We start from the raw sequence: 21,345 nt of genomic DNA, 5'->3' as shown, positions 1-21,345 counted from the left end.
CATTAATCCACGGTGCCCTGTTTCTTGATCCAGGCCATCTCTTCTGAAGTCCCTGATAGAGAAATATAGCTGTCCTCATGGAGTTGATGCCACTTGCCTTATTCTCCTCTAGGTCATGAAAGGCCCTTCACTATAGGATGGTGATTTGGTTAAGACTGAGTTTTCCTCCCACCTGGGACGTAATGGGAGACACTGGAGGACCTGCTTTTTTGTGTGCTCAAAAAGCACATCATTTGCACATGAGGGACAGTCCAGCTGCTTAGGTAGAACAGAACCCTTTGGAATGAGGAAGTTCTGTAGACATCTCATCTCACAGGGTTTGGTAAACATCTGCAAACACTAATAGCTAGTAGTGTCTTCAAATGCATTGTATAGTCTGGGGTTATTTTCACCTTTTTTTATTTTTATTTTTTTTAAGTGATGGAGAGTCTCTAGGACTATTTTAATTGACTTTAAAATTTTTTCCTCTGTACCTAACTACAGACAAAATGGAGCCAATAGTTCCTTTATGAAATTTTTGTGCCAAATGCCATTGGGTCTTTTTGATTGTGTGGTGCACACCCATTGTTAATTATGCTGATTGTTATCCATAGTGGAGTGACAAGTAAGACTCTGGCTCTGAGGCTTGGGAAAACCTCATTTTCAGGACAGACAGGAAACCACAGCCTGGGCTTTGATTGACCTTGAGCTTTATTCTCACCTTCCTGGGCCCCTTCCTCACCTTCGACTGCCCCACATTCAAACACACTCAATGTCCACTTTGGCTTAAGTGATAGGAGGAGATATTCAGTACAAGTGAGAAGCTATTTTGCAATCTGAAATCATAGAGTCTGGAAATGGGAAATGATCTAGAGTTCTATTATTTCATCCAATTCTTTCATTTTACACAGAATGAAAATGGAGACCAGAGTGGCTAAGTGAGCAGGCAAAACTAGAACCAGTGTCCTGAGGGGCGAGTTAGAATTCTCCAGAAAAAGCCTACATAAGAGGCCACTCCTGCTCTGGATTTTACTGTACACTTTTAAACCCATGTGGAGCAGAATCCACACTGAGAAACAGTTAATGGTTCTTTTGTATACGTTCATCTGTTTCCCAACAGCTAAGGCATATTTTAAAAGTAGAAGTATAAAGACAGGAAGAGGGAATCCCCGTCATGGTGCAGTGGAAACAAATCTGACTAGGAACCAAGAGGTTGTGGGTTCGATCCCTGGCCTCGCTCAGTGGGTTAGGGGTCTGGCGTTGCTATGGCTGTGGTATAGGCTAGCAGCTGTTTCTCTGATTGGACCCCTAGGCTGGGAAACTCCATATGCTGCAGATGCAGCCCTAAAAAGCAAAAATAAATAAATAAATAAATAGATGATAGGTACTTAATTTAGATGTTGGAGGCAGCATTCTAGCAACCAGAATTCTTCTTGATTTTATTCAGTTAAGTGAAGACCAAATTACCATTATGGGTGATTTTTATGAAGAGCTAAATGACTTAATTAGTTTGGCTTTTATGGTAGCCTGAAGAGATCCATCCCCACTGACTCCTGTGTTTTGACAAAGCTCAAACACTGTCATAGATCAAAGGGAAGATAACATGAAATCTGGACATGTCAAGGGTGCTACACTGAGAGCCTCCTGTAAATGGGTAATTGAGGAGCTGTTTCCAAGCTGGACTCCTGACCCCAGAGGCTGTAACATCAAGGACAGAGATAACCACAATCTGAGGTGTCTGAGCCCTGGCTGCTGGGAGAAACGGATCCTCATCCACATCGCCCTGCGCATGTGTTCATCCTGGCAACCATTCAGAATATCAGCTCACTGCCATGCCTCTTGTAAACGTGTCCTTTAGAAAGGAGCCTTCCTTCATGCATAAGGCTTTATTGCTTTCAAAGTCTCAGGCTTCCTTCGAAATCAGCCTTATCCTTATTTATTATTGACAAGAATATCAACCACACCAAAGCTACCAGTGCCTAAATTGTTCATCTTGTTAAAGTTAATTTAAGCCAATATTGGTTACAAATAATATTTCATGTAATGTGGTTTGTAGTTGTATTCAAAGCAGATGACCTTGGTTAAAATACCAGCTGTGTACCCTTGAAATGACACAATTTTTCAGTGTCATTGTAAACTAGAATAATAACACCTATTCTGTGAGGGTTTTGTTTCTTAATATTCCACAGAAATGTGTTCATTGCAGGAAACAATTTTTTGTAGAGCCACATTACATTATGTTTTAAGAAAAAGAAGCAAAAGTAGGTGCTATGGCAATTAAACTTACAGCAATATCAAAATTTAAGCTAGAATGAGTCATTTGAGAAACTTACCATTACCTATATTTAAAATGTGTAGGTTCTAATCAGAAGAAAATAATTTTTTCTTTTGAAAAAAATCTCAGACTCCAAGGAGTTTTAAAAGTCTGAAACTTTTCCCATAATGCCCTTGAAGTAATCAAAAGAAACAATATGTTTATTTTTCAGATGACTAGATAGATAATGCAAAATTTTCAAATGGTCCCAACCTTGTGAATTCTAAATTCTTGGGATTATTTTTTACTTTTGATCCTCTCATTAAAATTCACTAATTTTAGTAAATTGTTACCAGGATTGTAATCATTATCAGGATTTTTCCAGGGGGAACTGAGACGCTGTAAATATCTCACAGTTATGGCTTAGGGGCTACATGAATGGATTATGGAAAAACCTGTAGAGGAATTGGTTTTTCTTGAATTTTTTACAGTGGGAATGGCTATGAAGAAAGAATTTTAGCAAGTGCTAAGAGAGAGAATGCATATCCAGACCTTTTCTGTACAAAAGGATTTGCTTTGAAATCTCAAGAAATGGTCAAAAAAAGGACATTCAGATCTGTTTCAAAGGCAATAGTTTGCATCTATTAACCCCAAGCTCCCAATCCACCCCACTCCCTCCCCATCCCCCTTGGAAACCACAAGATCTGTTGTTATTTAAAATTTTGTAGGAAAAACATAAATGTCTCATTTCTGTAGCATTAAGTTTTGCCCTCCCAAAAGATCAGATTTGTTACAGAGAGTCGTGCAGCAATTTATGAATCTTTGAACACATCTGTTTAATTGAGAAAATATTAGACTATTTAAGGATGTACAGTGGTGCTATCTATTAAGTCAATGGATTTTACAAAGTAGGCAGAGGACCCTTTGGGTTTCAACCTTCAGAGGTCAAGGTCTCCATTGCACTTCTGACATAGAACCTAATGTACAGTGAACAGTTTTCAAAGCTTTCTTCAATGTGGCTTCCTGGTCTACCAAGCAGCCTCTGCTATCTGGTTCATAGGCTGTTTAGATAAGTAGCCCACACCAGCTCTGAGGGGCATGAATGCAGGTCTACTTGGAATCTGATGAATAGTTTGCTCTCTCTTGTGGGAGAAGGGAGAATATTGGTCAACTTGTCAAAAAATTTCTTCCCAGATTTGAAGAACAAGAACAAGAAGAAATTTTCCCCATGAACAGAATATATGTCAAGTATAGAATATACCAGAACATCTCAGTCCTCTAACTTTCTGGCTAGATTTCAATTTCCCACCCTTAAAAAATACAGAATAGAATGGAGAAAAAGGGGAAGGCTGACTTTAAAACTCTCAATAATGTAAAGAAATCTCAAAATCACATTGTAGTTTCTTTTTTAAATTAGCCAGCATACGACACTGTGTAAAGAGACCTTGTGTACAATTATTGGCTCTCCTTATCTCTAGTGAGAATTCTATTTTGCAATATGAGAAACTCAAGTATTGAGAGACAAACACATTCAAGGTCACGTAGTATTGGATGCATGATGCAAGACACTAGAATAGCATTCCAATAATTGTGACATTTCTAGTTATCTCCATGCAATATATAACTGGCCTCTTTAGGCCTTAGCAGCCTGATACATAAAATGGAGATGTTATATAGGGTTTCCAGATAAACTACAGGATATCTAGTTATATTTGAATTTCAGATAAACAATAAATAATTTTAATATAACTATGTCCATGCAATATTTATGATATACTGATGCTAAAAAATTATTCATTGTACGGCTTAAGAAGATGTGATACATACACACAATGGAATACTACTCAGCCATAAAAAATGAAACAATACCATTCATAGCGATATGGATACAACTAGATATTCTCATGCTAAGTGAAGTTAGTCAGAAAGAGAAAGACAAATAGCATACGATATCACTTATATGTGGAATCTAAAATATGGCCCAGGAGTTCCCATCATGGCTCAGTGGTTAACTAACTCAACTAGCATCCATGAGGAGGTGAGTTTGATCCTTGGCCTCGATCAATGGGTTAAAGATCTGGCATTGCTGTGAGGGGTGGTGTAAGTTGTAGATGTGGCTTGGCTCCTGCATTGCTGTGGCTGTAGCATGGGCCAGCGGCTGTAGTTCCTGTTCGACCCCTAGCCTGGGAACCTGCGGGTTCCCTTCGGGTGCAGCCCTAAAAAGACAAAAAATAAAAACAAAATAAAACAAAATATGGTACAAATGAACCTATATACAGAACAGAAACATATTTACAGACATAGGGAACAGACTTGTGGTTGCCAAGGGGAAGAGGGGAGGAAGTGGGATGAACTGGGAGTTTGGGGTTAGTAGATGCAAACCATTACATTCAGGATGGATAAGCAATGAGGTCCTACTGTATAGCATGGGGAACTATATTCAGTCTCTCGTGAAAGAACATGATGGAAGATAATATGAGAAAAGGAAGGTGTATATGTATGACTGGGTCATTTTGCTGTACAGCAGAAATTGGCACAACATTGTAAATCAACTATAATTTAATTTTAAAAACATGTGCATACCAAAAAACACATGAAAAGATGTTCAACATCACCCATATTAGAGAAATGCAAATCAAAACCACTCTGACGTACCACCTTACACCAGCCAGAATGGCCATCATCAAAAAGTCGACAAACAATAAGTGCTGGAGAGGGTGTGGAGAAAAAGGAACACTAGTACACTGTTGGTTGGATTGTAAATTAGTGCAACCACTGTGGAAAATAGTATGGAGAGTCCTCAGAAAATTGAAAATAGAACTACCATTTGATCCAACAATCCCACTCTTGGGCATCTATCCAGAGAAAACCAGGACTCAAAAATATATATGTACTCCCATGTTCATTGCAGCACTAGATACAATAGCCAAGACATGGAAACAACCTAAATGTCCATCGACAGAGGAGTGGATCAAGAAGATGTGGTACATATACATAATGGAATATTACTCATCCATTAAAAGGAACAAAATACCAGCATTTTTAGCAACATGGATGGACCTAGAAATTATCATGCTAAGTGAAGTCAGCCATACCATGAAACACCAACATCAAATGCTATCACTTAAATGTGGAATCTGTAAAAAGGACAGAATGAACTTCTTTGCAGAACAGCCGCTGACTCACAGACTTTGAAAAACTTATGGTCTCCGGAGGAGACAGTTTGGGGGGTGGGGGGATGTGCTTGGGTTGTGGGATTGAAATCCTGTGAAATTGGATTGTGATGATCATTGTACAACTACAGATGTGATAAATTCATTGAGTAATAAAAAATATAAAACATGTGCATAAAAATCATTCATCATTTATTCAAAATTCAAATTTAACTGGATAGCCTGCATTTTTATTTTCTAAATTACCACATTAGATGTAAATAATTATATTCCTTTGGTTCGGTTTTCTTCAGTTATTGAAGAATCTCTGATCTCTCTTAAAAATGTCATAGAACATTCCATAGAGAAAGAAGTCTTTTGAACAAACAGTAAAATAAAAAGATAAATAATGCAAATTTAAAGATGGACAAAGGATTTGAATGGACATTTCACTAAAGAATCTGTACAAATGACCATAATCCCATGAAAAGATGTTCAACATTATAAGCCATTAGGGAAATGCAAACCAAAATAACGGTTAGTACTTCATACCACTAGGACGCTTAAAATAAATGACAGATAATAACAAATGTTCATAAGAATGTGGAAAAATTAGAGCTCTATTCTTTGCTGGTATAGGCACCTAGGAAAACTTCTCCTTCAAAATGTTGAACATATAATTGCCATTTTGAAATTTCACTATGGATACATATCTAGAGAATTGAAAATGTTTGCACAGAAACTTGTAGATGAATATCCATAACAGCATTATTTGTAATAACCCCAAAGTTAAAGCATCTAAAATGTTCATCAACTGAGGAATAAAGAAAAGTGGTATATCCATTCAGTGGAATATTATTTGGCAATAAAATGTGAAGTATTGATATGCACTACAATGTAGATGAGCCTTAAAAACATCATGTTAAGTGAAAGAAGAATGTGACTGAAGACCAAACTTTGTGTAATTCCATTCATATAAAAGATAGAAGATATACTAGTGGTTTCCAGGGGATGGGGATAGGGAGAAATGAGAAATGACTACATGGTATTTTTTGTGGAGTGATGGAAATGTTCTCAAGATAGATACTGATAGTTCCATAACTCCATTATACTAAAAACCACCAAATTATATATTTTTAAAGAGTTAATTGTATGGTATGGGACATATGTCATAAAGCTACCTATGTTATAAAACGTATTTGGCTATACTTCTTGTGCAAAGAGCAACACAAAATGGATAAACCAGAAACTAATGAAATTGTAAAGCACAAGCAGTAAGAGGGAATGATGTAAAAGGAAAGAGAATGGGACTTCTCTGAGCATAACTTTTATTTTTTATTTTATTTTATTTATTTGCCTTTTTGTCTTTTCTAGGGCCACACCTGTGGCATATGGAGGCTCCCAGGCTAGGGGTCTAATTGGAGCTGTAGCCGCCAGCCTATGCCAGAGCCACAGCAACTCGGGATCCGAGCCACGTCTGCGACCTACACCACAGCTGATGGCAATGCCAGATCCTTAACCCACTGAGCAAGGCCAGGGATCGAACCCGCAACCTCATGGTTCCTAGTCGGATTCGTTAACCACTGAGCCATGACGGGAACTCCCTGAGCATAACTTAAATAATGTTTTTACTTTGAGCACACTAATGTTTTATACATTCAAAAGTAAAACTAAATAATAAGGATAGGAAAATAGGAAATTCAAATACAAAGAGAAGCAAGTGAACCTAATTATGTCAATTTGATAATAAAAATATTCAGAAGAAAATAGGAATTAGTCCAAATAACTTCTCTGATGATAAATATAGAACAAGAAGAACTGCAAAAAATCCATGCCCAGGAGAACCAATATCTTCACTGTGGGAGAAGGGATGCATAAGGTTGAACTATACGAAATAGCTGATATTCAAGAGTTCTTAACCCCCCAAAAGGAAATGTTATATTAGTGAATCTAATACAGATATGAACTTAGGGAAAGAGAGGAAGAACCCCATGCTATGGGTTTGAATTAGTGTGACTTAACAATCTTTATAAGTTTTATTGAAGTATAGTTAATTGACAAGGCTGTGATAATTTCTGCTGTATAACAAAGTGACCCAGCCATGCATATACACATATCCATTCTCTCTTATTCTTTTCTCACATAGATTATCACAGAACACTGGGTAGAGTTATCTGTGATATACAGCAAGTCCCCTTTGGCTAATTGTCCCCTATGCCTCAGTGTGCATATGCCAATCATAAATACCCAGTCCATCCCTCCAACCTACCCCACCTTATGACATAATAATTTTTTTTTAAATCATATTTTCTAACTCTGTCCACTGTATGGACCTAGAATCAATGGCACTCCAGTAGAAATAAGCACACATAAGTTTTGGTTTCTAAATACCATTTCCTTCTACCAAAAAAAAAAAAAAAAAGTCCTCAGGGAAATCACCACTTCTAGATCTGGTGGAGGAATGTTCCCATGCTCACATGCAGCATCTTGCAGTGCAGAAAGGAAGGCAGTCCTCACAGACTGGTTGGGATATGCCAAAAGGACATAGGAGCCAATGTGGAGGGGCTCATCTCAGGCAAATGTGGGACAAATTGAGCATCTAAAAAGAATAATGACAGAATTGATCATTACACATTGAATTAAAATAATAAAATAAAAGGATGATTCTGTGGGGACAGGAAAAATAAGCTCTTCTTTATGGAAGAATACCAGTTAATAAATGTAGAAGGAATGGCAATTAGGAAATCATCATTTTGCAACCACCGCTGTAATAATAAACTTAGATCAGGATCATCAGTGTATGCCAGAGCCAGTGGGTGAAAATTTGTTGAGTGCGCTGAAAAGAGTTAACACAGCAAGCTTGAGATTATTATCCTTAGAAAGACCTGCTTGGCCCTTGACTGACATCTGGGAACTTGGACTTGAGGAAGGTTCCCATCATTCCCAGAATGGATAAGGGTGGCTCACTGTGCCTACACTGTTTGTACAGCAAGTGTTAACACCTGCTTTCCTTCTGGGAGTCTTGAATTTTGGTATATGCTATGCAGAGGGTGTCCACACGACCAGACTTCAACAGGAACCTTGTGTGCTGAGTCTCTAAGGAGTACCACCTGGTAACAACAGCATTTTGCACATTGTCACAACTTGCTGCTGGGAGAAGACCCTTGGAAGCTTGTGCCAGTTTCCTTAGGAATTTACCCATGCATCTTTTCCCATCACTGATTTACTTGGTATATTTTTGCAGGATCTGGTGAGTCCTCCTAGAAAATGATCAACACTGGAGGTGTGGTTTTATGGACCCTGATACATTGGGGAATAAGATAGTCATACAATCTCAAATCATCCGCCAACAGATTATTTCATAATTGCAAAGGGAACATGATGTCTTAACATTGGAGAAGTCTGGCAAACATCATCTTAATCAGGTAATCAAAATCACCAATAATGTGACAGACTTACAGCATGTGCTTTGTGGTATGATGCAATACTCTTGCCAAACATGTTTAATCTGAGTCTAATCATGAGGAAATAATCAGACAAATCCAAAATGAGGGACGTTCTCAAAACACCTGTTCTGTATTCTTCAAAAAATGTTGAAGTTGTGAAAGACAGAGAAAGGCTAAGGAATTTATTCCAGATTAAACAAGACTAAAGAAAGGGACAAGAAAACAGTGTGCAGCTATAAAGGACATTACTAGGATAACTTGATTGTGGGGAAATTTGAATGTAGAATGTTTACTAAATAAATATATTGTAACAATGTTAAATTTATTTTTTGTGTGATAATTATATTATGGTTATATACAGAAAGGACTTTTTAAGAGGTGTAGTATCTAGGAGTGATGTATCATGATGTTTGTAACTTCTCTCATATATATATATATATATATATATATATGAGAGAGAAAGAGAAGAGAGAAAAAGCAACTATACCAGAATGACAACAATCGATGAGTTTAGGTAAAGAATAGATTACATTAATTGCATTATTTTTGCAACTTTTCTGTAGGTTTGAACATAATTATTTTATTTTGTTTTATTTCATTTCATTTCATTTCATTTTATTTTATTTTATTGTATTGTATTTTATAAGCAGGATCTCATTGTTAATCCATTCCAAGAGCAATAGTTTGCATCCGTTAACCCCAAGCTCCCAATCCATCCCACTTCCCCCACCTCCCCCCAGGCAACTATAAGTCTATTCGCCAAATCCATGATTTTCTTTTCTGTGGAAAGGTTCATTTGTGCTGTATATTAGATACCAGATATAAGTGATATCATATGGTATTTGTCTTTCTCTTTCTGACTTACTTCACTCAGTATGAGAGTCTCTAGTTCCATCCATGTTGCTGCAAATGACATTATTTCATTCTTTTTTTTATGGCTGAGTCGTATTCCATTCTGTATATATACCACATCTTCCTAATCTAATCATCTGTTGACAGACATTTGGGTTGTTTCCATGTCTTGGCTATTGTGAATAGTGCTACAATGAACATGCGGGTTCATGTGTCTTTTTTAAGGAAAGTTTGGTCTGGATATATGCCCAAGAGTGAATAGACATTTTTCCAAGGAAGATGTACAGATGGCCAACAAGCACATGAAAAAATGCTCAACATCCCTGATTATTAGAGAAATGCAAATCAAAACTACCATGAACATTTTTTTTTAAATAAAACATTATGAGGTGGAAGGAGAGGGGACAAACAAAACTCCCTGAAGAGAAGCCTTCTTTATTCCTGTGGTCTGAATAGTGGTCCAGATATGTATCATACGAGTTTCCCTGACACTTCTTATAAAATAAAAAAGGTGATAAACTTTTGAAAAAAATTTAGTAGTATCATTTTTCTGTACCACACCCCCACCACCTATCTGGAATTTAAATTCTACATATGTCAGGCTGTTTGATGTTATTTCACAGCTCACATATGCTCTGTTTAAATTTTATTTAAAATTTAAATTTTTATTTTTTTATTTTTTTGACCCCACCTACAGCATGTAGAAGTTCTCTGGTCAAGAAAAAATCTGAGCTGCAGCTGTAACCTATACTGCAGCTGCAACAATGCTGGATCCTTAACCTACTGCACCACAGTGGGTACTCCTTAAATTTTATTTTGGATAGATTCTATTACTTTGTCTTCATGTTCACTGATCGTATCTTCTGCAGTGTATAATCTCCTAATTTGATGAAGTATATTTTTCATCTTAGGTATTTATTTTTTCATGCCTATGATATTTCTTTGGGTCTTCTATCTTCCATTTATATCCTATCATTCTCATACTTTCCCCTAATTTTTGAAACTATAGAGTATATTTATTATAGCTGTTTCAACACCCTTGTGTACTAATTCTCTATCACTTTGGGTCTGTTACTGTTGATATTTATCCTAATTATATGCCATATTTTTCTGCTTCTTTGCACCTAGTAATTTTTATTGAAAGCCAGACTCTGTTTATTTTATAATAATAAGTGAAGTTGGATGAAATTGGAAAAGATGTAGTCCTTTATAAATTATTTTCTTTGTTCTGGAATGCAGTTAGGTCCCTTGGGAATGGTTCGATCCTTTGCAGTCCTGCTACAGAGTTTGCCGCTATGCGGTGGTTTCAGAACAACTTTCAGTCTAGAGATCTCTTGGCCCCACTCCTAAGGCAATACATTTCCAAGGACTCTACCAAATGCCCAGGTGTAGGAGGTCTTTCCTCCTTTCCTCTCCGTTCTCTCATCCAGAAAATGAACTATTCCAGGCTATGTATAAGCATTGGTGATTTTTCCATCTGCTTCTTTCCAGTGGTGCTTTCCTTAATCTTAGAAGTTTTCATATAGAAATACATAGATCAGAACTCAATCAGAGACTCAATGGAGACCCTTTGCAGTCCTCAAAAACTAACTCCCACCCCCTCTGCGCAGTTCCCTCCTCCCTGGTAGTCTACTAGGAAAATCCAGGCCTCCTAAACTCTGAACTCTGCTTCCTCAACTCAGGGAGCCCTTCTGGCTATGTGTAGGAGCTATGTGCAACTCCCTGTGCTATGATCTTGGAATTCTCCCAAGGCAGTGAGCTGGAGCATTCATAGGGATACCTCATATGTTTATCTTGTCTAGGGATTATTCTCCTATGCTGCCTGCTGTACATTACCTAAACAGATTATTTTATATGTTTTGTCCAGCTTTGCAGTAGCTTAACATGGAAGGGAAAACTTGGTTCCTGTTACTCCACGATGGCTGGAAATGGAAGTCTTTAGTGATATTATTTCTATTATAAAATGAGAAAATAATTTATTTAAGAAAATGTGTGGAAATTACTTGTGCATACTTAAATTAGAACAAAATTCCCATTGATCATTCACTAAACACATGAAATTTGGGTATATTTCATCCAGGAATTGTGTTTCCTATGATTAACTGGATTTAATTTAAAAAAAAATATGGGGAGTTCCTGTTGTGGCGCAGCAGAAACGAATCTGACTAGGAGCCATGAGGTTGCAGGTTCAATCCATGGCCTTGCTCAATGGGTTAAGGATCCGCCGACATTGCCGTGAGCTATGGTGTAGGTCGCAGATGCAGCTCTGATCTGGCATTGCTGTGGCTCTAGCATAGGCTGGCAGCTACAGCTCTGATTAGACCCCTAACCTGGGAACCTCCATATGCTTCGGGGGCTGCCCTAAAAAAGACAAAAAAGACAACAAAACAAAACAAAACACCAAAAAACAAAACCACATAATGGAAGATAATATGAGAAAAAGAATTGTATATATATACGTGCATGACTGGATCACTTTGCTGTACAACAGAAATTTACAGAACACTGTAAGTCAACTATAATTTTAAAAATTATTTTTAAAACCAACAAATAAATGTGGCATCTAAAATACAATTTTAGGAGTTCCCATCATGGCTTGGTGGAAACGAATCTGACTAGCATCCATGAGGACGCAGGTTCGATCCCTGGCCTTGCTCTGTGGGTTAAGGATCCGGCATTTCCATGAGCTGTGGTGTAGGCTGCAGATGCAGCTCGGATCCTGCATTGCTGTGGCTGTGGTGTGGGCCAGCAGTTACAGCTCTGATTCAGCCCCTAGCCTGGGAACTTCCAAATGCCATGGGTGCGGCCCTAAAAAAAAAATATACAAAAAAAATATACAATTTTAATACTTATTTTTCTAACACTATTTCATAATTATTTTACTATGCTCTTTCTTAGAATCAGTTATAAAGTGTGGACAATATCCCAATGTGTAGACACATATACTTTAGACTATTTAACCTTCTCTCTGAAGATGCACATTTAGCTAGTTCCTAGTTTTTGATACTCTAAATAATAAATAATAAATGTTTTTTTAATGGCCATACCCATGACACATGGAAGTTCATGGACCAGGGATTGAATCTGAGCTGCAGCTGTGACCTAGGCTGCCGCTGAGACCTGCTGGATCCTTTAACCCACTGTGAGGGGCTGGGGATTGATCCTGTGTCTCCACAGCTGCCCAAGTGGCTGCAGTCAAATCCTTAACCCACTGTACCACAGTGAGAACTCTGATGATGAATATTTTTATAAAGATATTTTTGTTTAAATTTGAATGATTTACTTATGCAACATTGGAAGTGGTAGATAGTATTTTAAGGACTCAATTCATTTTTCCAAATTGATTTCCAAAGAACTGTATCACTTAAAATATTTATTCCCCACTCTACATACAACAATTACGAAGTACTGACTCTGCGTCATTTATTGTATGAAGTTCTGGTGATGTAAGATAAACAAGACCTCGACCCTTTGAGTTCTAGGCGCTTACAGCCTAGCAGTGGAGACCAATATGTTAATAGATAAGTGCTGCGAAGCATTGTGGGGGTTCTGTATACACACAGACAGCATGCACCAAGTTGCTTTGGGCAGAGAAAAACGTCTATTGTATTACCTTACAGAGGCTGATGCAAAGTAGGCATTGAATAAATAATTGTTGAAAGAATGAAAGAGGAGGGTGAAAGAAGTGAATGTTCAATCCACTTAGTGACTTGTTCAGAAAAAGTTTCTTAAGAGGAACCTGTGATTTGTAGTTGGTGTATCACTTATTTGTTTACACATCTACTTAATAAGTATTTTTTGGCAGTGTGCCAGGGACCGTGCTAAATGCTAAGGACCTCGTTGCTACTGTTCCTGTGGAATGGAAGACAGATAATGAACAAGCAATTAAAATAATGGAGGACATAGAATAGTCTAAGAATATATAATAGGAGTGAGTCACTTAGTCTAGGGGTCAGTGGAGGTTTCCTATGGGGAGTGACAGTTAAGGCATGACTTCAAGTGTAAGTAAAAGTTAGAAAAAAGGAGAAAGTGAAAAATGGTTCCAGGCAGAGGCAGTCATATCATTCATCTATATGCAAATAAATGCTTTTCTAATGTGATGTGGCTTAAACACAGTTTATTTGCTAAAAAATTTTCCCCTTCCTTCTTTCAGCAATGTGGTTTATATGGTTCTTGACTTTCTAAAACTTTTCTTTAATGACTAGTACAAAGGTAACTTCATCTTAGAGCCTATCCATATTCAAATATAATGGGCTCCTAATTCCAAAGGGTTGAATTGTGTTGCTTTAATACCATCCCGTGTGATAAGCAATGTTGTGTCCTTTCTATAGCAAAGGAAACTGAGCCATAAACCACAATATGCGGTGGACCTCAAAGAACCAGTCAGCCCACATCATCACATCCCTCAACCTGTCTGACTCCACCGTGGGGCCATCCCAGTAAATCCAGATTGCTGAATGAGATGATCACCAAAAAGGTACAACATATAGCTCTCTGGTTGTTTAGAGATCACTTATGAACCAATGCTGTGCACCAGGGCCTTTTTGAAGTGCGCAATATTGTTTAAAATAATGTCCTCATTCACTTGGAACTGAAACAGAATGAGGTGTTCTAGAGAAGTATAGTTCCACATAATTGAAGTTTACCTCTTTTAGTCATTACACTTTTTACAAATGCAAATGTCCGTGAACATAAATAATTCTAAAATAAATTGCACACTGTCAGCATTCTTAAACAGTGTTTCTAACCACCACTTAACATGATAACTCAGTCCATGAGCACTGACTGTTTCCTTTCATTTGTTGGTTACTGTTAATTATCTGTGTATTTGGCTCTATGCTACGAATTGAAAGTAAATTAATCAAAATCCCTAACAGATAGAAATTTTAAGCTAAGAAGGAAAAAACATACTAAACAACTAAGTTTAATATGTACAATAAATATACTGTGTGGAGGGAATTCGATGCAGGGGCTGTTCCACATGAGTCCAGGAAGATGTCACAGGTAAGATGACATTGGATGTGGACCTTGATGGTAGGGGAGGAAGGTGGCATTGGTGGCAGTGTGGTGGTGGATGGTGGGGTGCTGTTTCCCAGATGATGAAGTGGCATGAACAAAGCATAAGGTAGATCTAGAGAGTTGGGAGTGGGCCAGGGCGTGGGTAGTGTGGTGGGATGTGGCAGAGATGACACTGGAAGGGCAAATTGGGGTCAGCCCAGGAAAGGCTTTGGGTGCCATATCAGGGAGGGCCAGCTGAGGTTTCTAACAGAGAGTGGTGTGATCTGCATTGGTTTTAATAAAGATTACTCAGGCGAGCCTGAAAAATGCTGTATGGGAATGGTGGGAGAGATTGGAAACAGAGGCATCTGTTAAAACAACACAGAGGGCTGGGGGAGGCTTGAATTGGTCCAAGGAGGAGAAGAGGAGGAGCTCAGTTTGAGGTAAGAGGTAAGAGTTCAAAGGAGGTGGTAAAGTGTGGTTGAGAGCACAGGTCTTCCAGGCAGATCTGAGCTGGGATGGAAACCTTGCCCCTTATTGGATGAAGGACTTGGGGGTGCCACTTCACTTCTCTGCGCTTCAAGTTTCTTGTCTATGATGTGGTGTTCTTAATACCTCAAAGGATGGTTGCATAAGTAAATAGGATAATAAATGAAGTACTTACCACTGAGTAGACAGTTTGCAATTTAGGGATCTTTTCTTTGTCCTAAAAGACCCAAGGCACAAGACAACCATTTTAACATATGGGGTGGGTTTCAGGGGCCTTCTTGTGGTTAGCTGTGCCTTTTTTGCTGCCCCATTTCAACAAATATGCATTGAGCATCTACTACATGCTGGGCAATGTCACTAGGCCTGTCCCTGTGGCTCCAAGGTCCTCTGAGAATTGAGCACTCCTGTTGGGCTGTAGGCTCAGAAACAGAGAGCTAATCGTGTTGTCCGTGAACAGAACTATGTGAATGCATCTGAAATAGGTGAGGCCCTCGAGGGCTGCCCTGCCACGTAGAATGCTTGGCTTTGGGACTTTATGCTGCTCAGAACACTTTCCCCTGAATGTCTGGCTTTTCGTGCATCTTCCAGCTTACCCAAGGACTCAGCAAACATGGGAGACCTGGCTTATGCATAGATGGTGAAGCCAGGCTGGGAGCTAGATTGTCAGTCGAGGAGCTGGGGAGGCCACTCCTGGAGATGCCTGGAACAAGAGACATTCTCCCAGGCTGGCTTGCACATTGTAGCCATTTGTCATAAGAAAGGATGGCCTGCCTGATTCCTCGGTCCAAGCCCCCATGAGTCCGTACTGTCTTCCGCCTTTGGCGCAGGGGCTGGGGGGTGGGGAGACTGCAGCACATATCTCCATGGCTCATTACGTCATCGGCCGAAGGCAAGGGCCCTTGTCAGTTTTTGCTGGCTAAGACCTCAGGGCAGGACGACTTGGTGTTCATGATATAGAACATCTGTTTGGGGAGGCACACTTGGGAAAGAATGAAGGATTTTCTGGGAGCCCGACCGGCTCACTGAGCAAAGGCCAGGAGGCAGTTGGTGAAGTAGTTGGAAGGCTGCGATGTGTAAACACGAAGAGGGTGTGTTTCTCAGGAGTGACTGGGAGTCTGCAGAAATGGATCACAGGCGTCCCCTCTTCTCAGGCACAGAGAGGGAGAAGGAACGTTGTAACACATGTGCATTTATTTGTTTGATTCAGTGGCTAATACATACCTAATACATTACCTTGGGGGTATGAATGAATATTCATGGCTATCATCTCTTTTCCTTCACAGTTGCTATTTGTACAGCAGTCACTCTTTGTATAGGTAGTTCCCTCCCATACAGGGACCCAATGCCCTGAAACCAGTTTAGCTATGGACTATGTCCCCAATATGCTGATAGCAGCACAAAAAGTAAATGAACCCCCTTGGCTGTCTGTATTTCTGTAAAGATGGAAGAGTTATATGACAGAAAGGCACATAGTATACGACAGTATACCCAACTAATCTGGCTAATAAGCTTGACAGAAGTTTGTAGGAAGCAGTTGAGAGGATTAGCACTGGAACTCAAAGGAAAAGCTTAATAAAGAACTTAAATGGCTATTTATCAGAAATTCTGTCCTGACTTTACCAGATTTGGAAAATCTGTGGCTGTTGGGGCTCACAAGCTGGAAAAGAGAATAGAGGAAATACATGAGGAAGGCAATTGGAAAAGGTCCTTCTTCTCTCCCAGGACCTCTTAAGATAAAAAATAGATTGGATCTGAAGGTGCAGTGGATTTTTTCCTTTAAGCTCCCCAACTCCAAAGTAGACATACTATTGCTATATTAAAAATATATATATGCTGCCTATATGGACACAAAAGTGTGTGTGAGGGTGTGGTCACTCCAGTTGTCTCAGGACAGCTGACCGCACCTAATCATCTTTCTTTCAAGAAGTAAGTCAAATGACACCCCTTCTTCTAACTCCTCTCCTCAGCACCCACACCAGGTGGAACACATCTCTTTGTGTCCCCACTTTACTCCATTTGTTCACACAACTTTTATCCCACCGATAATTCTGATTCCCCATGTAATTCTGGTCAGAGATTGTCTGAGTTCTTTGTGTAACCATGCATCTAATACAGTCCCTGATACATAATGAAGGATGCCAATTAAATACATTAATTTATTTATATACATTACACCATCTCCATTTATGTATTCAAATACAAATAGAAAAGTGTATCAAAAACATACTTTAAGTCAGTGTTTCTCAAGAAAATATTATGATTCAATTAATCTGGAAGAGGTGTTTTGTTTTTGTTTTGTTTTGTTTTGACACTCTCCAGATAATTCAGATGTGCTGCCAGCATTACAAACCATTGATTTAAGAGGAGAAAAGTTTATTTTGGTAAAGTCAGTCAGTTTTTTTCTTTTGTGACTGGAGATTTCTGCATCTCAAAATGTCTGCTACACCAGAATTGTAAAAATTTCTTTTTGTCTTTTTGCCTTTTCTAGGGTCGCTCCCATGGCACATGGAAGTTCCCAGGCTAGGGGTCAAATTGGAGCTGTAGCCACTGGCCTATGCCAGAGCCACGGCAACGCCAGATCCGAGCAGCATCTGCGAACTACACCACAGCTGACGGCAATGCCAGATCCTTAACCTACTGAGCAAGACCAGGGATCGAACCTGCAACCACATGGTTCCTAGTCAGGTTCGTTAACCACTGAGCCATGGTGGGAACTCCTGGAGGTGTAAAGATTTCTTCCTGTTATTTTTTTCCCTGGAAGTTTTATAGTTTGGCCTTTACATTTAGGTCTATGATCTGTTTTAAATTAATTTTTCTGTATGATGTGAGTTTGGGGCCCAGGCTCGTTTACTGTCATGATTTACATTCAATTAGTTTCATCTGCTTTAAGTGTACAGTTCAATGGGTTTTGACAAATTTATGTACTTGTGTTACCAGCACCACCACAATCAAGGCAGGGAATTTTCCATCAATACTTTCTCTTTCCATTGAGTTACATAGGCACCTTTTTCAGAAGTCAATTAACCAATATGTGTGGATCCATTTCTGGACATGCTATTATATTCCATTAACCTATATGTCTACTTTAGCACTAATGGTACATTGTCTTGATTATATGAGTTTTATAGTAAGGCTTGAAATTGGTCTTAAAATATTTTTTTTCAAATTGTTTTATTTATTCTGTTTCTTTGAATTTGTGTATGCATTTTAGAATCAGCTTGTATTGTGATTGGGGTTGCACTAGATTTATGAATCAAGTTCAGAAGAACTGATATCTTAACAATATTAAGTCTTCTTATCAATGAACATGATATAGTTCTCCACTTATTTGTCCTCTTTAATCTCTCCAAGTTTTAGTATAGAAGTCTTTCCTGCTTTTCATTAAACTTATTCTTAAGTATTTTATGCGGGTTTTTTGGTACTGTTATAAATGGAATTGGCTCATCTTTTTGTTGGAGATAATTGTAAATTAGCATGCACCAGTAAGAAATAATACAGAGAGATACCATGTACCCTTTACCTAAGTTTTTCTTAATGGTAACATCTCAAAACTATAGTACAACTTTACAATCAGGATATTGATGCTGATTCAGATAAGATACAGAAAATGTCACTAAAGGATCCCTCAGGTTGCCCTTTCATTTATTTATTTTTATTTTTATTTTTATTTTTTTCCTTTTGTCTTCATCCACTCCTTAGCCCCTGGCAAAAATTAATCTTTTTTCCATATGTATAATTTTGTTACTTTAGGAATATAAATCCCTATATAAAGTTATATTAAAGGAAGAATAAAGTATGTAACCTTTGGGGATTAGCTTTTTCACTCAGCATTATTCTTCAGAGATGCATACTTACTGTGTGTATCAATAGTTTATTCCTTTCATTACTGAGAAACATTCCATGGTATGGATTTAAGGGTTTGTTTAACAGTTCACTCATTGAAGAGCACCTGGGTTATTTCCCATTTTTGGCTATTACAAATAAAACTGCTATAAACATTCATGTACAGGTTTTTGTGTGGACATAAGTCTTTATTTCTCTGGGATAAATGCTCAGGAGTGCAATCGCTGGGTTGCTTGTTTCATTTTTTTTTTAACTGTCAATCTATTTTCCAAGGTGTATCATTTTATATTCTCAGCAATAAATGAATGATCCCCATTCTCTGCATTCTCACCAGCATTTGATGTTTCACTTTTTAAAAAAATTTTAGCTATTCTGATAGGTATATTAGTGACATCTCATTGTAGTTTAATTTGCAGATCTCTATTGGCAAATGATGCCAACTGTACATCCTCTTCTGTGAAATGTCTCTATTTTTTGCCTATTTTCTAGTTGAATTTGTTTGATTTTTTTAAACTAAGTTTTGACAATTTTAAAATATTTTCTAGATACTAGCCCTTTGTCAGACATGTGGTTTGCAAATATTTTCTTCTAGTCTGTCACTTGTCTTTTCATTTTCCAGCCTGTCACAGAGCAAAATTTGTATATTTTGATAAGGTCCAACTTATCAATTTTTTCTTGTATGGATCATATTTTTTTCATTGCAAGTCCAAGAACTCTTCCTAGCCCTAGATCCCCAAGAGCTTCTTCTATTTTTTTTTTTTTTTTGCTGAGTTTGTAGATTTATGTTTTGCATTTAAGTCTGTGATTGATTTTTGTGTTAATTTTGTATAAAATGAAGACTTAGGAGTTCCCGTCGTGGCGCAGTGGTTAACGAATCCGACTAGGAACCATGAGGTTGCGGGTTCGGTCTCTGCCCTTGCTCAGTGGGTTAACGATCCGGCGTTGCCGTGAGCTGTGGCTCACGCGTGAGCTGTGGCTCGGATCCTGCGTTGCTGTGGCTCTGGCGTAGGCTGGTGGCTACAGCTCCGATTGGACCCCTAGCCTGGGAACCTCCATATGCCGCGGGAGCGGCCCAAGAAATAGCAAAAAGACAAAAAAAATAAAATAAAATAAAATAAAATAAAATGAAGACTTAGGTCAAAGTTAATTTTTGGACCTGTATATATCCAATTGTCCAGCACCATTTGTTGATAAGGTATCTTTCTTCCATTGAATTGCATTTGCTCCTTTGTCAAAAATCAGTTGGGCACATTTGTGGGGATTTATTTTGCAGTTCTTTGCTCTGTTCCATTGATCTAAGTGTCTATTTCTCCACCAATACTATAGTCTTTATTAGTACAGCTGTATGATGTCTTGAAATAGAGTAAGCTGAATTCTTCCACTTTATTCTTCTTTTTCAAAGTTATTTTAGAACCTTTAGTTCCTTTGTCCTCGATATACATTTTACAATTTCAGGTCTTATACTGAAGTTTTTAATTCATTTTGAGTTAATATTTGTTTCTGGTATAAGATAGTGATCTAGCTTCACTCTTTTGCATGTGGTTGTCCAGTTTTTCCAACACTTCTTATTGAAGAGACTATTCTTTCCCCCATTGTATGCTCTTTGCTCCTTTGTCATAAATTAGTTATTCAAATATGTTTGGGTTTATTTCTGGGCTCTCAATCCTGTTTTTTGTGGTTTTATACAAATTTTAAAATTATTTGTTCTAGTTCTGTGACATGTGCCATTGGAATTTTGATAGAAATTGCTTTGAATCTCTAGATTGCTTTGTGGAATATGGACATTTTAACAATTTTAATTCTTCCAATCCATGAACATGGAATATCTTTCTATTTATTTATGTCTTCTTCATTTTCTTTCAGCATTGTCTTATAGTTTTCACGGTAAGGTCTTTTGTCCCCTTGGTTAAATTTATTCCTAGATATTTTATTCTTTTTCATGCAATTGTAAATTGGATTTTTTTCTTAATTTCTCTGACAGTTTGTTACTAGTGTATAGATATGCCACCGATTTCTATATATTTTGTATCCTGTGACTTTACTGAATTTTATATTAGTTTTATCTTTCTAAATATCAAGGTGAGAGCTTAGATTATTTCATTGAAACCTATCTTATTTTCTAATGAGGCATTTAGTGCTGTAAATTTCACTCTCAGCGCTGCTTTGGGAATGTCCCACAAATTTTATCCTGTTTTTTCATTCAACTGAATGTATTTTTAAATTTACTTTGAATCTTCCTCTTTGACCTGTGGATTATTTAGGGTTATTTAGATTAGTGTTGTTTATTTCCCAAGTGTTTGGAGATTGTCCTGATATCTTTCTGTTGTTAATT

General features: G+C 37.9%; 1 long non-coding RNA gene across 5 annotated transcripts in view; it reads left to right on the top strand.

Annotated features, from left to right (window-relative positions):
- The window catches only part of LOC106510680 (uncharacterized), a 429,859-nt gene that overhangs the window by 321,647 nt on the left and 86,867 nt on the right, over nt 1-21,345 (top strand). For 4 of the 5 annotated variants that reach the window (XR_014807801.1, XR_014807800.1, XR_014807802.1 and 1 more), the window contains 2 exons: nt 8,630-8,810; nt 14,015-14,160. This is a non-coding gene — a long non-coding RNA (uncharacterized LOC106510680). The remainder of the gene's footprint in view (nt 1-8,629; nt 8,811-14,014; nt 14,161-21,345) is intronic. The other variant, XR_002345450.2, reaches the window with a different exon arrangement.

Source organism: Sus scrofa, chromosome 6 (assembly GCF_054392235.1).
Source record: "Sus scrofa isolate SSC_HxYL_T2T_F1_AM1 chromosome 6, Sscrofa_HxYL_maternal_Yorkshire_Landrace_v2.0, whole genome shotgun sequence".
Taxonomy (NCBI): Eukaryota; Metazoa; Chordata; class Mammalia; order Artiodactyla; family Suidae; genus Sus; species Sus scrofa.
The sequence above is the reverse complement of the archived record's forward strand: the minus strand, read 5'-3'. Positions and strand labels throughout refer to the sequence as shown.